This window comes from Mirounga angustirostris, unplaced genomic scaffold, assembly GCF_029215605.1.
Source record: "Mirounga angustirostris isolate CCGP_5_RB_7025 unplaced genomic scaffold, mMirAng1.0.hap1 SCAF_1, whole genome shotgun sequence".
Lineage (NCBI taxonomy): Eukaryota > Metazoa > Chordata > Mammalia > Carnivora > Phocidae > Mirounga > Mirounga angustirostris.
Window position 1 is genome coordinate 204,492,848 of NW_026991709.1, and position 22,636 is coordinate 204,515,483.

Sequence of the window (22,636 nt, forward strand, 5' to 3'; positions counted from 1 at the left end):
TTAGTTAAAAAAAAATGTTAATGGAATATACAATATGGGGACCTGGTTGGACTTGGATGGAAGTCAGGAAAGCCTTCCCTGAGGAGGTGGCATTTGAAGTGAGGTCAGAAGGAGGACCGAAAGGTGGGCTGGTAGATACAGGTATTGCATATATGGAGACCACAGGTGACAGGGTCTGAGAAGGGGTGAGTATGCCTTGACTGTGAGAGACAGGTGGGAAGAGCATGGTTGGTGGGAGATGAGCCCACAAGAGTCAGGTGACAGAGGAGAGAATGGGGGCCCCTGATGTATCTTCTGGAGTTTGAGGCATGCAGAGAGAGCGAGGAGGCCAGAATGAACTTAATATTGGTGGAAAAGAGCAAAGATCTCATCTTGCATCCTATGGAGACTTGCTTGTTGAATAATAATATGACAACAATGATAATCAAAGTGGCACTGGCTAAGGATGACCCAGAGTATGTGCTGGGTGGGTCACATGCAGTGTGTGTGTGTGTATGTGTGTGTAGTATCCGTGTGAGGGGAGATTCACTGACCCTTCACCCAGATCCTTGTGTAGTAAGAACCTGGAGGCCCCCCCCACAAGGAAGCTGCTCACCATGGTCACACAGCCGGCACATGGCAAAGCCAGGATTTGAACCTAAGTCTGTCTGATTCCCTGGGACCTAAAACCACCACCGCTCCAGCCCTCCTGCCCTGTTTATTAAGTCAATGTGGGAAGAAGGGAGCAAAGAGCCTTGTGTCCTCCCAGAAATCTCTGAGACATACTCCAAGGGAACTGTGTGGGTTACAGGGCTTGCCCACAAATGCCGAAAAACAGGCATGACCACAAGCTCTGCAACATTGTCATGATAATAATAATTATAGTTAACACCGACATGGCTACCAATCTGCTCACACTCTTCTAAGTGCCTTGCATATATATATAAGCTCATATATTAATTTTCACATAACCCTATGAGATAGAGGCTATTACCATTTCCATTATATAGCAGAAGAAACTGGAGCACAGAGAGGTCAAGTACTTGCTCAAGGCCACCCAGCTAAAAAGTAACAGAATCCAGGCTGTCTGGCTCTAGAGTCTGTCCATTGAGCCACTAAACTGTATCCTGAGCAGCCTTCTGTGCTTGACCTCCAGCCCAAATTACCCTTACATACGATGGCCACCACCCATTGAGTGTCCATGCTACTGCTATTGAGAAACCAACTCTCTGAGACTTCGGCATTTCTGTACAACTCCCAGGCAGTGGCGTAGGCAGTGTTTTTTTCTGGCTATCTTTTCAAGGATGTTTGTATAGCAAACAGCCATGGAAGACAGAGTTTCTTCCTGCAGAGCAAAGGGCAGGATTGTTTGCTGTCCATATAATAAAGATAATGCCTCCCTCTGAGATAAACGTAGAGCAGGTTTGTTTGTAATCTACTAGAAAAGACTGGGATTTCTCAGCTTGGAATTCCTTGGCTGTAGCACACAGTTTTCACCCAATGCCTATCTGCGTTCACCTGCATGGTCTCTGTGGGACTTAGGAGGAACTGGCACAAACAGGAAGTTTATGCTGCCTGCACCACAAGTAATAAAGTCTTTTGTCTCTGACCCTGGAGTCTTGTGTCTTCTGCCAGCATCCATAACGGTGGCAGGTTAAATTGTCAGCTTGCAAGTACAGTGAAATCCCAGACCCTTCATAGTTCTTGATACCTATTTGCTCTCTCTGATGCCACCTGTCACCAAGGTGTCTCTCATGGGATCCTGGAATAACCTGTTGAAGTCTCACCTCTGCTGCTGCCTTTCTGAGCTGGTGCAGAATGGGGTGGTGATGAGTTAAAGAATGCCATCCTTTGAAGGCTTATTTCTCATCCTTGGCACTATTGACATTTGGGACCAGATCATTCTTCATATTACAAGGCTGTCCTGTGCAGTGGATGTGGAGCAGGATCCCTGGCCTCTACCCATTAGATGCCATTAACATCCCACCCCCAGTCATGACAACCCCAAAATGTTCCCATACATTACCAAATACCTCCTGTGGGGCAGTCTAAATTGTCCTCCTTGTTGAGAACCACTCCTAGGAAGAACCAACATCTTGGGCATCCAGCAAAGCTGCCTTCTTTGACTTAGGAAGTCTGTTTTTTTGAGGAATCCCTCTATACTCCCACATTATATGGAAATGATTCCTGAAATACCCTCAGTTTGAACATTGGCATATCAGAATTCCTGGGACTTTGAATGAATGGATTAATGATAAAAAGTAACAACAGCATTGTGTACCCATGTACATAGTAACATCATTCACAATAGCCAACAGCTGGAAGCAACCCTTGAGTGTCCATTGACAGATGAATGGATAAACAAACATGGCATATCTATGGATTATTCAATCTTCCAAAAGGAAGGAAATTCACACGCTACAATGTGGATGAACATTGAAAACATCATGCTGAGTGAAAGAAGCCAGTCACAAAAGCATAAATACTGTTTGACCCCACTTATAGGAGGTCTCCCTAGAAGAGTCAGATTCATAGAGACAGGAAGTAGGATGGTGGGTGCCAGGGTCTGGAGGACAGAGTGAGGAGTCAGCGTTTAGTGGGGACAGAGTTTCAGTTTTGCAAAATGAACAAGCTCTGGGGATGGCTGGTGGAGATGGTTGCACAACATGTGAATCTGCTAATGTCACTGAACTGAACACTTAAAAATGGTAAAGATGGTAAATTTCATGTTTTGTATATTTTACTACAATTTTTAAAAGTAATGACAACAACAATTAATAACATCTGTTGAGTACTTACTGTGTGCCGGGCACTGAGTGTTTTAGATACATTATCTCAGGGTTTACAAACTTCAGTCATTCCTATATCAGCTCTACCTTTTTGTGCATGTCTTACTTTGGGTTTCCCAAAAAGTAGACCCCAAAAAGGATTTGTGGGAGATGGTCGTAGGAGCCCAGTGAGAGAATGGAGAAAGGAGACAGGGAGGGGAGTTTCATTCATGAGTAGGCTACTGCTACAGGCAACTGGGTGTTGGTTCCTCTTGGGATATTCTCAGCGACTTCTGACTTCCACTCCACAGACAGTTTAGAGTTATCTAACGGGAGGTCAGGAAGCTAGGGGCAGTTGCCTACCAACAGTTGACCATCACTGGTTGATGGTTCCCCTCTAGGCATTAATGCCCTGGTGCTTCTGGTCTGCCCCATGCAGGGCCATGAACACTCCATGTTGGAAATCCTAGGCATGTAATGGGAACCGTCTGCAGGTGAACTATGCATGGGTTGAATACAGGGAAGGAGCCATCACCAGTCTGCTAAGGGCATGTGTACCAAAGATACTACAATTTGCTTGATTTTTTTTTCTTTAAGTCTATCATTTAAAAAAGTCTCAGGCAGATTAGTGTGGTCTTTGTGAGCCAAAAATGCCGAAGGTGACAGTGCAGCCCATCACCTTCAGATATTTGTGAGAGAGATCTCAGATTCAGGAGTGGCTTTACAAGCCAGTGAATATGCGGTATCATTGGTTTTGATGAGTATAGGGACCTTGTATTAGATAGTGCAAAGAGATTCATTCCAAAGCAAAGTCAAGAGAACAACTGGGTCGGATCATGCTAAAAGAAGATGATATTATTCTGCTCCAGATGAAATGATCAGAGGCACCTGGCTGGCTTGGTAGGTGGAACATGAGACTCTTGATCTCAGGGTCATGAGTTCGAGCCCCACATTCTGTGTAGAGATAACTTAAATAAATAAAACTGAAAAAAACAAAAGAAATGAACAATGAAGTGAGACATTGTTGAGAAGACAACACAGTTTGGTTTTTTAGATATCCCTTGTTGGGAGTATGGTTCTAAAACATTTGTTCACATTGTTTTGATTACCCTTACGTTATTACTAGATGACAATAAATGCTGTAGGATTGTTTTTATTAAAAAAAACTCAAATAACTTCTTTGGCCTCATCTTAGTGCAAACTTGAGGTACTAATTTGTTTTAGAAGTAGGATGCTGCCATGACAGTAGATGGCATTATCTTAGTGGCTGGGTTGTGAGGACACAGTATTTCAGGCTAGAAAGCTGGATATCCTCTTTAGGTCAAAGCCAAGGTGCAACTATAATCATTGAGAACTTGGAAGATGGCTCAAGTGGTTATGTAGCCCAATCTCTAGAGGAAGTGATCAGAAGGAGCAAGAAATCATTGTGAGTTGGTGGCTCCTTGCCAATCTGTGCAAAGTATTACAAGAAAGATGTGGACTCAGGGGGTGGGGAGCGGTGGGACAAGAGTTGGCCTAGAGAGATAGAAAAGTCTACAGCTGAGAATCCTCAAAGGGCTGGAGAAGCCCCATGATCCTGATTTCTGGAAACAGCGGTAAGGAGGGCATTGCCTTCTGCAGGGTAAGTGCTGACCCTAAGCTTTTAAGCACTGAGGCATCCATTTCAAAATACGTCCATTTTTTAAATGTATTTCAATCCAACTTTATTACCAAACACATGTTGGGCCAAATTTGGCCCATAGGCTGTAGCCTCCTGACTCTTGTCCTAACTCAGATTGTAGGGTTTGCTTGCTTGTTTGTTTGTTTGTAGTTTCAGGTGTACAATATAATGATTCAATATTTGTATATGTTGTGAAAGACCACAGTAAGTCTAGATAACATCTATCACCATATAAATGTATACTCTCCTTTCTCTTATGAAGAGAATTTTTAAGATCTACTCTCTCAGCGACTTTCAAATATACAATATAGTTAACTACAGTCACCACGTTGAAAACTACACCCTGATGATTTATTTAACTTATAGCTGGAAGTTTGTAGCTTCTGACCCCCTTCACCCACTTTCCCTATCACTCACCATCCGCCTCTGGCAACCATCCATCAGTCCTCTCAATCTAGGAATTTGTTCCTTTTTTGTTTGTTTTGTTTCAGATTCTGCTTACAAGTGAGATCAAACAGTATTTGTCTTTCTCTGCCTAACTTACTTCACTTAGTATAATGCCCACGGGCCATCCATGTAGTCCCAAATGGCAAGAGTTCCTTCTTTTTCAGGGCCAAATAATTCAATAAACCTATTGCCATCTGCAGCTACTAGCAGAATAACCAGATAAGGAATTAGGCCACCCTTACCATGAAGTTCCCCTTTTAGAAAGCTCTGGATAATCTAGGTATTGACCTCTTGAGTGACACCGCCTTACCCTTCCCACTCCCAAATTCCTGCTCTTATGCTTCATTTAAAAAAAAAAAAATCTTAAGTTTATTTTTTTAGTAATCTCTGCACCCAACATGGGGCCGAATTCACAACCCTGAGATCAAGAGTTGCATGCTCCACTGACTGAACCAGCCAGGCAGCCCTGCTCTTATGCTTTAAATTAGTCAACATAGAGTGAACCCTGAAACCCTAGACACCTCATCCACCGCAGAGCCCGAGGTCTGTGCTCTCTCTCTGTCTCCCCACAGCCTTGCTGCGTGGCCCCCAGGAGAAGCACCAGGAGAGCTGGTCCCACCACAATATTGACTTGGTCTGGAAATGTCTTTGGGGACTCCCACAAATACCCAAGGGCCTCAGGCCAGAGAAGCACTATCAGTAGGTGACCACAGTGAACAACAGACAATAGAGTCTCCCCCAGCCAGCCAAAAAACGTATTCCACTTCACAAGCAGGGCATTCTTAAATCAATCCTGCCCCATGAGATTTGATCATTATTATGCAGTAGCAACTGGTCTCCCATTGCACACTGGGTGAGGGGAGGGCCAGATCAATGGACTTTGAGTTTACAAATTATTGGGTCAGGAGGAAACATTCCACCATGATGAAGAAGGCTGTGTATCAGCCAGAGATTTTGAACTGAGTTGACTGCATCAGCGAGATGTCTTCAGGGTGGGGTGTTGGGTGGATTCTCTGAGTGGGGCAGAAACATGCTTTCACGTAATTGGTGGCTAGAGGGATGGAAGGTGGACTGCTAGCTCTCTGCAAAACTCTACCCTCTCCCTCTTCTGTAGTAACAGAATCAGAGCCTGGCAACACAGCTGGCCAGCTACACCACGTGTCCTGGCCTCTCTTGCAGCTACGTGTAGCCTGGAGTGGGGTGGGAGACATTTGTGGTGCTTTGAGAGCAGGCACTTGCCTCCCCTGTGCTCTCTGATTAGATGTTTTGGTAAGAATATTGTGATAGCAATACCTGGGAAATGGGGCAGAAATAAGACATGGGGAATTTGGGTCTGTGAATGATTTAAAGCAGAGTCACCCACTGACCTAGAACACCAACTGTCACATGAGAGAAAAATAAACTTTTACCTTACTCAAGCCATATTTTTTTTGAGTCCTTTTTTTTTTCTTAAGCAAACGTTAAGGGTTGGATTACATCCCCTCCTCAATTCATATCTTAAGTCCTAATCCCCAGTATTTCTGAATTTGAGCTTATTTAGAAATAGGATTCTTGCAGATATAATAGTTAGGATGATGTCATACTGGAGTTGGGTGGGCTCCTAATCCAAGAGAACTGGTGTCCTTCTAAAAAAGGAACATTTGGAGATAGACATGCACACAAGGAGGATGCCATGTAGAGATGAGGCATGATCTGCAAGTAATGGGATGGCCAGCAAAGCACCAGCTCCCACCAGCTAGGAGAGAGGCTTGGGATGGATTCTCCCTCACAGCCTCAGAAGGAACCCACCTGCCAACACCTTGATGTTCTACTTCTGGCCTCCAGAACCGTGAGACAACAAATTTCTGTGTAAGTCACCTCTTTTGTGGTTTGGTTTGGTTTTGTTTTGTTTTAACAATATCCCCAGGAAACTAATACAGAAACTGGTACCAGAAATGAGATGCTGATATCACAAAAATGAAAATTTAGTTGCCATGAGCTGAGTGGTCTGGTGGTGAGGACACAAAAAATGCAGGATGAAAAGCTGGAGAACCTTGTTATGCCAAAGAACATCATCTGCTAATACCGTCACCGGTGATAACCTGGAAGGTGGATCATATGTTCACTGAGCCTGTGTTTCTAGAAGTGATTGGAAAGAGCTATGATGTCACTGTGAGTTGGCTGCGTCTCGCTGCTTGGCAGCAAGGAATCACAAGAAAGAGATGGTCCTAGACAAGAATTGGCCAGTTTTCAAGGCCAGAAACATCATGAGGTTAGAAGAGCCAACAGCTTCCTGCTCTTCAAAACAGTATAAATAAGGATCTTGCCTCCTACCCAAGGTTATTGTTTCAGATGACCATTAACTGAGAGTGACCAAACGTAGGTAGTTCAAGGAAACAAATATTACAAAATCAATAAACATAAGAATTCTGGCTAGGAAAGCACATCGGATCTGGTGCCTCACAACGGAACTTACTAGAAAAAACTAGACCAGTTGTCTACTCTAAGGTTCTAGAAGGAACTATGTTGTCACAGAAACAGCAAGATCTTATGACTTTTGAGCCTCTGCATTTGTATCTTTTTATTATACAGATTAACCTGAACCTTAAGCAAAGTGTGCTTGTGTCCTGGTCTCTCTAGTTTCCCAAGCATTTCCTTTTAACTGCGATGTGTTCTTCAGGCTGCAGTGTGAGCGCCACGTGGCCAGGGATTTTGTTTGTTCCCTGCTAGAACTTCAGCCCTTCAAAGAGTATCTACAATATAATAGATGTTCAAGAAATAGTTGCTGGAAGAATAAAGTAATACACAGAGAACCAAGAGCGATACGAAGGAAACATGGAACATTGGGAGCGTACGAGGACATTTCGTACAGATGGGCACTGGATTTGAGCACTCAAACATCCCAGTGCTATGGTCACTGAATAAAAACTGGCTTCCTATTGACGAGAGCCCCCAAGGCCCCCTTCATGTCACTGTTGCGTAGGCTGTAGATGAAAGGGTTCAGCATGGGAGTGACCATGGTGTACATCACGCAGCGGCTGTGTCCTTCTGGGCTGTGTGGCAGGATGTGGGGCTAAAATAAACCTCAGTGAGTGTCCCGTAGAACAGAGACACCACAGACAGATGAGAGCCACAGGTGGAGAAAGCCTTCTGCTTGCCTCTGGTGGAGGGGATCCTCGGCACCGTGGCAAAGATGCGTGTGTAGGAGACCAAGATGCCCACAAAGGCGGTGACAGTGGGCAGGGCCCCCACAGTGTATACCATTGCATTATTGAGAAAGGTGTCAGAGCAGGCCAGCTTCAGCAGAGGGCTGAGGTCACAAAAGAAATGGGGCACGCGGTTGTGGGTGCAGAAGGAGAGGCGAGTCAATAATACGGTGTGGGTCAGGGCATTCCCGAAGGCTGCAGACCAGGATGCAGCCACCAGAGGCCGCAGAGTTGTGCTGTTTTACAGACCTGGCATAGTGCAGAGGGTGACAGATGGCCACATAGCGGTCATAGGCCATGGCAGTCAGCAGGAAGCTATCGAAGCCAGCAAACCAGATGAAGAAGAACATCTGGGTCAGGCAGCCCGCGTAAGGGATCCCTTTGTGCCCTGACACGTGGTTGGCCAGCATCTTGGGAATGGTGGTAGAGGTGAAGCAAATGTCCACAAAGGCCAAGTTAGCCAGGAAGAAGTACATGGGAGTGTGGAGTCGGGGGTCAGTGGCGATAGCCAGGAAGATGAGCAGGTTCCCCAGTCCCGTGACCAGGTACATAGTCAGGAAGAGGATGAACAGCGGTTGCTGTTGCTTGGGGTTCTCTGAGAGGCCCAGGAGCGGGAACTCAGAGACCGAGGTGACATTTGCCTTTTCCATGGCCATCCTGGATCAATCAGAAAGGACATCCAAGAGTTGTCCAGGGTCCTGATACGGCCAGCCCTTCTACTGCACCCTGATCTCATCTCCCCTCGTTGGTTCAGTCATTCATCACTTCTGCCCACTCTCTCCTGCAACAGGACCCCCCACCCACCCACCTGTTTGCTGCATCCTTTCCATCAGTGACACACCATCCATTCCCCACAACCCACCTGCAGGATGGGTGGACAGCTGCCAAGCACGTGGACCATTTCTCACCTCACCCCCTACACCTCCGTGCCCCAGGGCGTCATCTGGGTTCAGTAGTGAACTCAGCCTGTACTCGGAGTACCGTGGAAATCTGGGCATTAACACCCCAGGAGTGACTTTCAGCCGGCAGAGGACCTGTCCTTGTTGGGTGACTCCCCTGGCTTCATCACTCCTGAGTGAGGCAGTTCTGAGGTGTGTTCTCTTGGGGATCCCTAGAAGGATCGCCCCTCAGCTGCCCCAAGTGGGAATCTGCTCATCCGTGCCTCCCTTCCCCAAATGTTCTTTGGATCTCCTGGGATTACCTCTTAAACATAGGATTTGCACTCAAGTCCTTGACTCAGAACCTGCCTTCGGGAGAGTCCAAAGTAAGACTCGAGGATTTGAGAATTTCTTCCATCTTCGCGAGAATCACGTTCAGTTCATTTGGGGCTCAATAAAGAAAATTTATTAGTTAATGACAAAAGATGAAAAGAACGTTGTTATTAAGTGTCACACTAAAGAACACTGGAATAATAAAAAGTTCCGGGAAAAAATTGTTTTATGTCAAAGTAGTTGGTAAAGCAGACAGAAAGCATTTAGAAAGCAATATGGCTTTTAAAATACTCTGGTGTATGGTTAAAAGTCACTGAGACTTTTCAGATACAAAATAATTAATAAAACATCCAAAACCGTAATATCGATATGGGTATGAGAACTGCCATTCAGACTTGTGGATTCGTCTGTGGCAAAACCCATTTCCTGGAAAGAGAAAACAGCATTGTGAAAAATCACTCAAGTAAGGAAAACCTCAACCATGATCGGTGTCCCTAAAGTTGTTTCCGTAATTTATTTTAAAAGCGAAATTCACAGATGTAAGTCCAGAGTTTTGGGCAAAACTTGCAGAACTTTCCAGATGTTTTAATTTGGTATCATTCAAGTCTCTTGGTTCAGCTTTTGCTGGATGATTCAAAAAAGATACAACAAAAATGGAGCACTTGAAATATGCCTCTTAAAACCTTACATATGCCACCATGCGTCCAATAAACACAGAGATAATAAATCAATGTTCTGAAGAGCTGGGGATCGAAATAGAGAAAATTGGAAGTGTATTTGGACGCAAACCGATAAACCGAGGAGCTGAGGCTGCAAAGAACAGCCTGGAAATCCTGTCAGGTCTTGTAAATTTTTCTCAGTAATAATTGTGGGAAAGGAGTCAGCATTTAGAAAATAAGTGTGTATTTTTTGGTTTGTTTTTAGATTTTAAGAGTTGGCCTTAATAAGTGCAATTCTAGGGGCACCTGGGTGGTTCAGTCAGTAGGCATCTGACTTGGGTTCAGGTCATGATCTCAGGGTCCTGGGATCCAACCCCATGTGGGGGGGGCTCCTGGCTCTGCTGGAAGTCTGCTTCTCCCTCTCCCTCTGCCCCTCTCTCAATTAAATTAAATTAAATTAAATTAATAAAAGCAATTCTAACAGGGACATTAACACTTTATCGGGTTTTACAAGAAAAGAATAGTTGGGTTACTAAACCTGATGACAATTTAATATATAAAAAGAACTGAACACAAGAAAATAAGTGAAAAGAACCCGACTGAAACAGAAGTGTGAGATATTAGAGGAATGGAGAAACGTGGGATGCTACCTGAAGTCCAACAAAATAAGTATCGATCCCCAGGTGAGGGGACTGGGAGACTATTTGGGGGTCCACAACTAAATTTCATGAAAATGAAATTGTTGTTTGATGACAAGAGTAAAAAGAAATCCCTTTATTGAATCCTATGAGTTGATCAAAGTATATCCGTGAAGCTCTGTGGGACAAATATTAATAAAATCAAGCTCTTCAAATAAATAGGACAATTAAATCATTGCTAGAGCTTCATCGAGTGGAAAGGTATCCAATATATAAAAATCTCAGACGGGACTACAAGAGCTAGGACGTTGCTTTCAATTTAAATTGTTTGTTCAAAAAAAAAAGAGTTTGTTCAGGAGAAGGTGAGAGAGGACTTTAGCACCTTGAACAACAGTCTTGATGTTAAGAGGAAATCTTGCCTTTTTGAAGTTGTAAGTGACCTAAAGGACATCACCTTGAACTGTCCCTCTCTCCATCTTTCCCTCCTCATCTCTGATCTCACCTCCTACTCTCCACTGCGCTCATTCTGGTGTCATTGATGGTCCTTGAACAAGCCAGGCATGCTCCTGCCTCAGGGCCTTTGTACTGTCTGTCCCTCTGCTTAGAACATTCTTCTCCCCAGATAGCCACGTGGCTCTGTTTTCCACCTTAAGCCCCTAAAGTAACATCCTCATGAAGCAGGCAAGAGGAGCTTTTTACAGAAGTTAACTAGATCTTGTCCTTCACATAGCACCCTTCTCTCCATGACATGTAGAGGGTAATTCCAAAGCCTGGTGCGGCCACTATGGAAAACAACATGAAGATTCTCAAAAAAACAAAAAGGAAATGAAAACAGAATGTCTGAGAGCTATCTGCAATCCCACGCTCCTCGCTGCATTATTCGCAGTAGCTGAGCATGGAAACAACCCAAGTGTTTGTCAAGAAAATGGGGTGTATACACGATTAGAATATCGTTCAGCCATGGAAAAGAAGGAAATCCTGCCATTTGCGGCAACACGGACCTTGAGGGCCTGGGGCTAAGTGAGATAAGCCAGATGGAAAAAGGCAAATACCGCATGCTTATCACTTACGTGTGGACTCTAAAACCAAACAAACAAAAAACAAATCTTACCGAGTCTAGCCCCTGCTGACCTCCCCGGTGTCTACTCATGTCACGGTCCTCCAGCCACACAGATGGTCCAAGACTGGCCCTTCCTCAAGGACTCGCTCTTTCCTCTGCCTCGAGCGCTCTGCCTTTAGGACCCCTTTGCAGATTTCAAGACCCACCCCAGATCCTTCCTTCTCCCCCAAAGCTCAGCCCACAGCGGCTGCCGTGTCCTCTGTCCTCCCGGGACTGTGTTCTCTGGACCTGAAGAGGAGCCTCCTCCCTGGGACCCTGTGCCCGCTGCCCCGTCTCTCTCCTCCCCTGCCCAGGAAGTGAACATGCCGTGTTCCACTTGCTTGTCGAGTCGTTGACCACCGACGCAGCATCTTCAGTGTGGCTTTCCGCAAGCTGTGGATGGAAATTCTGAGATGAGGGCAAACACAGGGAGCCCCTCCCGACCCTGCAATTCACCACCGAGGAATTCTCTAGAAGGAGCGATGCGTTCAAGGACGTTTGGAACGAGTAGTGCTCATCCACAGTGTGGGTGCATACATCCATCGGGTCACCCTCACTCAGGGGACATTTCTGTGTCCCAGGAATGGTCGAAACGGGAAACTGCTCTCACCAACCTGGATGAATCTCAAAAGCAGGGGCAGAAGAAAACCACAGAAGGATGTGCAGAGAATCACGTTGCTCAGGGAAAGTTTAAAAACACGCAACAGGGTTCCATGGATCGTTCGTGGATACGTCCCAGCTAGTAAAGGTGCAAACATGTGTGGGAGTGATCAATAACTAGTGGTAGGATGTCGGTTATCTCAGAGCCAGGGGAGGGAGGGAGAGGGAGGGAGGGGTGCTACACACGCATATGGGAGTATGGGAACGGAGGGGGCCTGTACAGGGACGTTTTACTTCTTAATCTGGAAGATGAATGCAAGCCGGAATCCAGCTTGAAGCATGATCTATGCTTTTTTTTTTTTTTTTTTAAGATTTTATTTATTTATTTGAGACAGAGCTCAAAGCAAGAGAGAGCACAAGCAGGGGGAGGGGCAGAGGGAAAAGGACAATCAGACTCTGGGCCAAGCCTGGAGCCTGACACGGGGCTCAATCCCAGGACCCTAGGATCATGACCTGAGCTGAAGGCAGACGCTTAACCAACTGAGCCACCCAGGTGCCCCGATCTATGCTTTTTTGAATGCCTGCAATCTCTCTCTCTCTCTCTCTCTCTCTCACACACACACACACACACACACACACACACACCATCTCCCCTCAAGGAACTCATAGGAGACAGAGACCCGGGTGGGTGCGTAAGAAAATGATGGATTCCATCTCATCCTCTGGCCAGGGTCACTGTGTCACCTGAGGTCCCATCCCAGGTTCCAGACGCCCCACCTTTGCTGAACTTGCCCTGGGTCCCACAGACCGTGTGTGAAGCCCAGCTCAGCGTCCGCCCCCAGTCCCGTTCTTCCTCTGTGCCCAGGCTGAGCGCTGGCCCCGCCGACCACCCAGGCACCTGGGTCAGAGATGCGGGCGGCAGCGCGGTCTCCTCCCACCCCCTCGCTGCATCCTGATGCTTCTACCTGAGCTTCCTCTTCTTCCTCTCCTCCCAGGGCCCCACCGGGTTCTCGTCTTGTCACTCTTCAACTTCAACCCTGCCCCTTCTCTGGGCTCTTTGGGGCCAGGCTTCTTCTTCTGGGTGAGCCTCCATAATGGCCACCACCACAGTGAAATGACCTCTCCCTTGCTTCGAAGGCTGCACTGGCTCCCCATGGCCCTGCTGCTAACGGTGAATGTGTCTTCCACACCTCCTGCGCACCTGACACCCGGCAAGGAGTTTGACGTGCTGTGTCTGACTCAACCCTCTAAGAGGGGCACTCTTACCTCCGTTTCTAGGATGGAGAAGCTTGGGGACCCTGTCTGCGTCCCTCTCCCCCACTCAGCTGTGGAAGGTGTCCCCTCTGCTGCCGAAATGCCCGGTCGGCGGAGAGCCGGCTTTTGCCGGGAGAGCCCTGCGGGCCGCAGGTGACGTAGAGGCAAGTCTTGGCCTCTTTGGCCTCCCAGGAGGGAGCTGGAGGACCTGCCGGAGCCAAACTTACCCTCCATCCCACTCCTCGGGCCCAGTCCCTCGTGTCTTGTTAAGGCACCTGCTAATTGTCCACTGCACTCTCTGTCCCTGCTGGCCTGCCTCTTTGGGGAGGAGGCCGCCCGCAGCCTGCACCGGGCTTTCCCCTCTACCCCTGAGCTGGGAGGGGAGGGTGGTGCAGGGGCTCTGGGCCTGTTCGGGGGACCTTCCCCGTGGGGCCTGCGCCCAGCACATTCCCCAGCTCGGCTGGGGCTGCCTCACCGCTGGGCCAGGTCCATGGCTTCCCATCAGTGGGAGCAACAGCCTACTGACCTTTCTTTCTTCATTAAGGTGAAATTCACACGACACAGGATTAACCGTTTGAAAGTGGACGCTTCCACGGCCTGCAGCATATTCATGACTTCGTGCAACCACCACCTCTATCTCGTTCCAGAACATTTGTATCCCCCCAGAAGGAAACCCCGTCCCCGTGAGCAGTCACTCCCCACCCCCCTCCCCCAGCCCCTGGCAACCACCAGGCTGCTCTCTGTCTCTGTGGATTTACTCATTCTGGACACTCCCTAAACATGGGATCCTACGGTGTGTGGCCTTTTGTGTCTGGCTCCTTTCCCTTAGCGTGATATGTTCACCGTTCACCTGAGGTACAGCGTGAGTCAGAGCTTCATTCCTTTTTATGGCTGAGTAGTGTTCCGCTAACGGATGTCCCTCGAATGTTAAGGGAGTACTATTCCGTCGTAAGAATGAACCACGATCTGTTTATCCATTCGCCACGGACCTTTGGGGTGTAGCCCCCTTTGGGCTGTTGTGAATAGTGCTTCTGTGAACATCTGTGCACTGGCCTCTCTTCGGGTCCCTCTTTTCAGTTCTGTGGGGATTATCCCTCCGTGCAGAATGGCTGAGTCATGTAGCAGTTCTAGGTTTAACCTTCTGAGGAACTGCCAAACTGTTTTCCACAGCGGCTCCCCCATTTTGTGTTCCCCCCCGCCCCCTGCAGTGCACAAGGGCTCCGATTTCTCCACATCTCACCGACCCTTGTCCAACCTTCTTATGAGCGCCACTAAGCGGCGTGAAGCCTTATCTCATTATGGCTCTGACTTGCATTTCCTTGCATGAGTAATCAAGTTGAGCATCTTTTCATGTTCTAAATACTCTTGAGCTTGCACATGTACTGGTAAAATATATTTGGGCACATACTCCTGCTATAGGAATATTTATTTAAAAACTACGTATTGGGGGCGCCTGGGTGGCTCAGTCATTAAGCGTCTGCCTTCGGCTCAGGTCATGATCCCAGGTTCCTGGGATCGAGCCCCGCATCGGGCTCCTTGCTCCGCGGGAAGCCTGCTTCTTCCTCTCCCACTCCCCCTGCTTATGTTCCCTCTCTCGCTGTGTCTCTCTCTGTCAAATAAATAAATAAATAAATAAATAAATAAATAAATAAATAAATAAAATCTTTAAAAACTAAGTATTGTACCACCATGGAATGCCATGAGCGTTGTGAAACACTCCTCCCAAACTGAAGTTAAAAAGAGAAGCTCTTAGGATGAAATAAACTCTTGGTTACTTCTAATCACCCTGACAGTAACCCTGACAAGAGCTTGCACTTCAGGTACGCTGGGGCCAAGTTCATGGCTAAGGTTATGGTAGAAACTCTTATCAGGAGATACCTGGGTTGCTCAGTTGGTTGAGCACCAGCTCTTGGTGTTGGCTCAGGTCATGATCGCAGGGTCCTGTGATCGAGGCCTGCATTGGGGTCTGCCACTCAGTGGGGAGTCCGCTTGAAGAGTGTCTCTCCCTCTGCCCCTCCCCCAACCCGTACTCGCTCTCGCTCTTTCTCTCCCTCCTTCCAAAATAAATAAATAAATCTTTTAAAAAAAGAAACCATTTCATGTGGGCTTTTTGACCATTGAAAAATGTTTGACTTTTTTTTTTAAAGATTTTATTTATTTATTTGAGAGAGAGAGTACAATCTGGGGAGAGAGGCAGAGGGAGAGGGAGAAGCAGGCTCCCCACTGAGCAGGGAGCCTGACGCGGGACTCGATCCCAGGACCCTGAGATCATGACCTGAGCTGAAGGCAGACGCTCAACCGACTGAGCCACCCAGGTGCCCCAGGAATGGACTATTGATACAAGTGACGACCAGGATGGTTCTCAACGGTATTGTGCTGTGTAAAAGAAGCCAATCTCAAAAGGTCACATATTCTATGATATTATATACATGACTTTCTTGAGACATCAGAATTAGGGGAGTTATATTGACCAGAGTATGGTTGCCAAGGGTTAGGGAGGAGAGTGTTGACTACAAAACGGAGGCACAGGGGTGTCTTTGGGATGATAAAACAGTTCTGTTTCCTGACTGTCATGGTAATTACATGAATCTATGCAATTTCATGAAGCGTTTCAAAGCAACTGAGTGCATATAAAAAGTGATGAATTAAAAAAAAAAAAGATATTTAGTTAATAGTATTGTGGTACTGTCATTGTCCTGGTTTTTAAAAATTACCATAATTATATACTAATAAATATATACAAATCTATAATTATATATATTTTTATGTAATATATAATTATTTTTAATATGTTTTTATATATAATCATATAATTATAAAATGCTTTCTTTGGGGGAAGCTGAGTGAACGCTCTACAGGATCACTTCATCTATGTTTGCAAATTTTATGTAAGTCTAAGATTATTTAGAAATAAAAAGGGTTTGGGATGCCTGGGTGGCTCAGTCCATTAAGTTTCTGCCTTTGGCTCAGGTCATGATTCCATGGTCCTGGGATCAGTCCCACATCAGCAGGGCGCCTGCTTCTCCCTTTGCCTGCCACTCCCCCTGCTTGTGTTCTCTCTCTCTCTCTATCTAACAAATAAATAAGTTAAAAAAAAAAGAAATAAAAAGTGTTTAACAGTAAAAGGGAAGTGTACTTTGCTCATATTTTCTATTTCACCAGTTTGACTCTTTAGCTCTCAAACTATTTTGACGGCTTGAATGCAACTTCCGTGCGATGAGTAGATTTACGGGTTGTATTAACCATTTTTATATCAACCAGTCGTCAAAAATGAGCTTACGACATTAAAGAGTGCACGTGGACCCCAATGCCAACCAGAGAATGCTGCTGGTATCACTTCCACCCCTAAAATGAACTCCTTGTCAGCCCCATTGTGACCGGGAAAGGCAATGACAAAGAAATCAGTTATGATTGGAAATAGTCAAACATTTTTCAATGGTCAAAAAGCCCACATGAAATGGTTTCTTTTTTTTAAAGATTTATTTATTTATTTTGGAGAGAGGGAAAGAAAGAGCAAGAGCGAGTACGGGTTGGGGGAGGGGCAGAGGGAGAGACACTCTTCAAGCAGCCTCCCCACTGAGTGGCAGACCCCAATGCAGGCCTCGATCACAGGACCCTGCGATCATGACCTGAGCCAACACCAAGAGCTGGTGCTCAACCAACTGAGCCACCCAGGTATCTCCTGATAAGAGTTTCTACCATAACCTTAGCCATGAACTTGGCCCCAGCGTACCTGAAGTGCTAGCTCTTGTCAGGGTTACTGTCAGGGTGATTAGAAGTAACCAAGAGTTTATTTCATCCTAAGAGCTTCTCTTTTTAACTTCAGTTTGGGAGGAGTGTTTCACAACGCTCATGGCATTCCATGGTGGTACAATACTTAGTTTTTAAAGATTTTATTTATTTATTTATTTATTTATTTATTTATTTATTTATTTATTTATTTGACAGAGAGAGACACAGCGAGAGAGGGAACATAAGCAGGGGGAGTGGGAGAGGAAGAAGCAGGCTTCCCGCGGAGCAAGGAGCCCGATGCGGGGCTCGATCCCAGGAACCTGGGATCATGACCTGAGCCGAAGGCAGACGCTTAATGACTGAGCCACCCAGGCGCCCCCAATACGTAGTTTTTAAATAAATATTCCTATAGCAGGAGTATGTGCCCAAATATATTTTACCAGTACATGTGCAAGCTCAAGAGTATTTAGAACATGAAAAGATGCTCAACTTGATTACTCATGCAAGGAAATGCAAGTCAGAGCCATAATGAGATAAGGCTTCACGCCGCTTAGTGGCGCTCATAAGAAGGTTGGACAAGGGTCGGTGAGATGTGGAGAAATCGGAGCCCTTGTGCACTGCAGGGGGCGGGGGGGAACACAAAATGGGGGAGCCGCTGTGGAAAACAGTTTGGCAGTTCCTCAGAAGGTTAAACCTAGAACTGCTACATGACTCAGCCATTCTGCACGGAGGGATAATCCCCACAGAACTGAAAAGAGGGACCCGAAGAGAGGCCAGTGCACAGATGTTCACAGAAGCACTATTCACAACAGCCCAAAGGGGGCTACACCCCAAAGGTCCGTGGCGAATGGATAAACAGATCGTGGTTCATTCTTACGACGGAATAGTACTCCCTTAACATTCGAGGGACATCCGTTAGCGGAACACTACTCAGCCATAAAAAGGAATGAAGCTCTGACTCACGCTGTACCTCAGGTGAACGGTGAACATATCACGCTAAGGGAAAGGAGCCAGACACAAAAGGCCACACACCGTAGGATCCCATGTTTAGGGAGTGTCCAGAATGAGTAAATCCACAGAGACAGAGAGCAGCCTGGTGGTTGCCAGGGGCTGGGGGAGGGGGGTGGGGAGTGACTGCTCACGGGGACGGGGTTTCCTTCTGGGGGGATACAAATGTTCTGGAACGAGATAGAGGTGGTGGTTGCACGAAGTCATGAATATGCTGCAGGCCGTGGAAGCGTCCACTTTCAAACGGTTAATCCTGTGTCGTGTGAATTTCACCTTAATGAAGAAAGAAAGGTCAGTAGGCTGTTGCTCCCACTGATGGGAAGCCATGGACCTGGCCCAGCGGTGAGGCAGCCCCAGCCGAGCTGGGGAATGTGCTGGGCGCAGGCCCCACGGGGAAGGTCCCCCGAACAGGCCCAGAGCCCCTGCACCACCCTCCCCTCCCAGCTCAGGGGTAGAGGGGAAAGCCCGGTGCAGGCTGCGGGCGGCCTCCTCCCCAAAGAGGCAGGCCAGCAGGGACAGAGAGTGCAGTGGACAATTAGCAGGTGCCTTAACAAGACACGAGGGACTGGGCCCGAGGAGTGGGATGGAGGGTAAGTTTGGCTCCGGCAGGTCCTCCAGCTCCCTCCTGGGAGGCCAAAGAGGCCAAGACTTGCCTCTATGTCACCTGCAGCCCGCAGGGCTCTCCCGGCAAAAGCCGGCTCTCCGCCGACCGGGCATTTCGGCAGCAGAGGGGACACCTTCCACAGCTGAGTGGGGGAGAGGGACGCAGACAGGGTCCCCAAGCTTCTCCATCCTAGAAACGGAGGTAAGAGTGCCCCTCTTAGAGGGTTGAGTCAGACACAGCACGTCAAACTCCTTGCCGGGTGTCAGGTGCGCAGGAGGTGTGGAAGACACATTCACCGTTAGCAGCAGGGCCATGGGGAGCCAGTGCAGCCTTCGAAGCAAGGGAGAGGTCATTTCACTGTGGTGGTGGCCATTATGGAGGCTCAACCAGAAGAAGAAGCCTGGCCCCAAAGAGCCCAGAGAAGGGGCAGGGTTGAAGTTGAAGAGTGACAAGACGAGAACCCGGTGGGGCCCTGGGAGGAGAGGAAGAAGAGGAAGCTCAGGTAGAAGCATCAGGATGCAGCGAGGGGGTGGGAGGAGACCGCGCTGCCGCCCGCATCTCTGACCCAGGTGCCTGGGTGGTCGGCGGGGCCAGCGCTCAGCCTGGGCACAGAGGAAGAACGGGCCTGGGGGTGGACGTTGAGCTGGGCTTCACACACGGTCTGTGGGACCCAGGGCAAGTTCAGCAAAGGTGGGGCGTCTGGAACCTGGGATGGGACCTCAGGTGACACAGTGACCCTGGCCAGAGGATGAGATGGAATCCATCATTTTCTTACGCACCCACCCGGGTCTCTATCTCCTATGAGTTCCTTGAGGGGAGATGGTGTGTGTGTGTGTGTGTGTGTGTGTGAGAGAGAGAGAGAGAGAGAGAGAGAGAGAGAGAGAGATTGCAGGCATTCAAAAAAGCATAGATCGGGGCACCTGGGTGGCTCAGTTGGTTAAGCGTCTGCCTTCAGCTCAGGTCATGATCCTAGGGTCCTGGGATTGAGCCCCGTGTCAGGCTCCAGGCTTGGCCCAGAGTCTGATTGTCCTTTTCCCTCTGCCCCTCCCCCTGCTTGTGCTCTCTCTTGCTTTGAGCTCTCTCTCAAATAAATAAATAAAATCTTAAAAAAAAAAAAAAAGCATAGATCATGCTTCAAGCTGGATTCTGGCTTGCATTCATCTTCCAGATTAAGAAGTAAAACGTCCCTGTACAGGCCCCCTCCGTTCCCATACTCCCATATGCGTGTGTAGCACCCCTCCCTCCCTCTCCCTCCCTCCCCTGGCTCTGAGATAACCGACATCCTACCACTAGTTATCGATCACTCCCACACATGTTTGCACCTTTACTAGCTGGGACGTATCCACGAACGATCCATGGAACCCTGTTGCATGTTTTTAAACTTTCCCTGAGCAACGTGATTCTCTGCACATCCTTCTGTGGTTTTCTTCTGCCCCTGCTTTTGAGATTCATCCAGGTTGGTGAGAGCAGTTTCCCGTTTCGACCATTCCTGGGACACAGAAATGTCCCCTGAGTGAGGGTGACCCGATGGATGTATGCACCCACACTGTGGATGAGCACTACTCGTTCCAAACGTCCTTGAACGCATCGCTCCTTCTAGAGAATTCCTCGGTGGTGAATTGCAGGGTCAGGAGGGGCTCCCTGTGTTTGCCCTCATCTCAGAATTCCCATCCACAGCTTGCGGAATGCCACACTGAAGATGCTGCGTCGGTGGTCAACGACTCGACAAGCAAGTGGAACACGGCATGTTCACTTCCTGGGCAGGGGAGGAGAGAGACGGGGCAGCGGGCACAGGGTCCCAGGGAGGAGGCTCCTCTTCAGGTCCAGAGAACACAGTCCCGGGAGGACAGAGGACACGGCAGCCGCTGTGGGCTGAGCTTTGGGGGAGAAGGAAGGATCTGGGGTGGGTCTTGAAATCTGCAAAGGGGTCCTAAAGGCAGAGCGCTCGAGGCAGAGGAAAGAGCGAGTCCTTGAGGAAGGGCCAGTCTTGGACCATCTGTGTGGCTGGAGGACCGTGACATGAGTAGACACCGGGGAGGTCAGCAGGGGCTAGACTCGGTAAGATTTGTTTTTTGTTTGTTTGGTTTTAGAGTCCACACGTAAGTGATAAGCATGCGGTATTTGTCTTTTTCCATCTGGCTTATCTCACTTAGCCCCAGGCCCTCAAGGTCCGTGTTGCCGCAAATGGCAGGATTTCCTTCTTTTCCATGGCTGAACGATATTCTAATCGTGTATACACCCCATTTTCTTGACAAACACTTGGGTTGTTTCCATGCTCAGCTACTGCGAATAATGCAGCGAGGAGCGTGGGATTGCAGATAGCTCTCAGACATTCTGTTTTCATTTCCTTTTTGTTTTTTTGAGAATCTTCATGTTGTTTTCCATAGTGGCCGCACCAGGCTTTGGAATTACCCTCTACATGTCATGGAGAGAAGGGTGCTATGTGAAGGACAAGATCTAGTTAACTTCTGTAAAAAGCTCCTCTTGCCTGCTTCGTGAAGATGTTATTTTAGGGGCTTAAGGTGGAAAACAGAGCCACGTGGCTATCTGGGGAGAAGAATGTTCTAAGCAGAGGGACAGACAGTACAAAGGCCCTGAGGCAGGAGCATGCCTGGCTTGTTCAAGGACCATCAATGACACCAGAATGAGCGCAATGGAGAGTAGGAGGTGAGATCAGAGATGAGGAGGGAAAGATGGAGAGAGGGACAGTTCAAGGTGATGTCCTTTAGGTCACTTGCAACTTCAAAGGGCAAGATTTCCTCTTAACATCAAGACTGTTGTTCAAGGTGCTAAAGTCCTCTCTCACCTTCTCCTGAACAAACTCTTTTTTTTTGAACAAACAATTTAAATTGAAAGCAACGTCCTAGCTCTTGTAGTCCCGTCTGAGATTTTTATATATTGGATACCTTTCCACTCGATGAAGCTCTAGCAATGATTTAATTGTCCTATTTATTTGAAGAGCTTGATTTTATTAATATTTGTCCCACAGAGCTTCACGGATATACTTTGATCAACTCATAGGATTCAATAAAGGGATTTCTTTTTACTCTTGTCATCAAACAACAATTTCATTTTCATGAAATTTAGTCGTGGACCCCCAAATAGTCTCCCAGGCCCCTCATCTGGGGATCGATACTTATTTTGTTGGACTTCAGGTAGCATCCCACGTTTCTCCATTCCTCTAATATCTCACACTTCTGTTTCAGTCAGGTTCTTTTCACTTATTTTCATGTGTTCAGTTCTTTTTATATATTAAATTGTCATCAGGTTTAGTAACCCAACTATTCTTTTCTTGTAAAACCCGATAAAGTGTTAATGTCCCTGTTAGAATTGCTTTTATTAATTTAATTTAATTTAATTTAATTTAATTTAATTTAATTTAATTGAGAGAGGGGCAGAGGGAGAGGGAGAAGCAGACTTCCAGCAGAGCCAGGAGCCCCCCCCACATGGGGTTGGATCCCAGGACCCTGAGATCATGACCTGAACCCAAGTCAGATGCCTACTGACTGAACCACCCAGGTGCCCCTAGAATTGCACTTATTAAGGCCAACTCTTAAAATCTAAAAACAAACCAAAAAATACACACTTATTTTCTAAATGCTGACTCCTTTCCCACAATTATTACTGAGAAAAATTTACAAGACCTGACAGGATTTCCAGGCTGTTCTTTGCAGCCTCAGCTCCTCGGTTTATCGGTTTGCGTCCAAATACACTTCCAATTTTCTCTATTTCGATCCCCAGCTCTTCAGAACATTGATTTATTATCTCTGTGTTTATTGGACGCATGGTGGC

General features: G+C 47.2%; 1 pseudogene; it reads right to left on the reverse strand.

Moving 5' to 3' along the window:
• Positions 1–7,747: 7,747 nt before the first annotated feature.
• LOC135362331 (olfactory receptor 1f45-like) lies at positions 7,748–8,695 on the reverse strand (annotated as a pseudogene).
• Between the last annotated feature and the right edge of the window lie 13,941 nt (positions 8,696–22,636).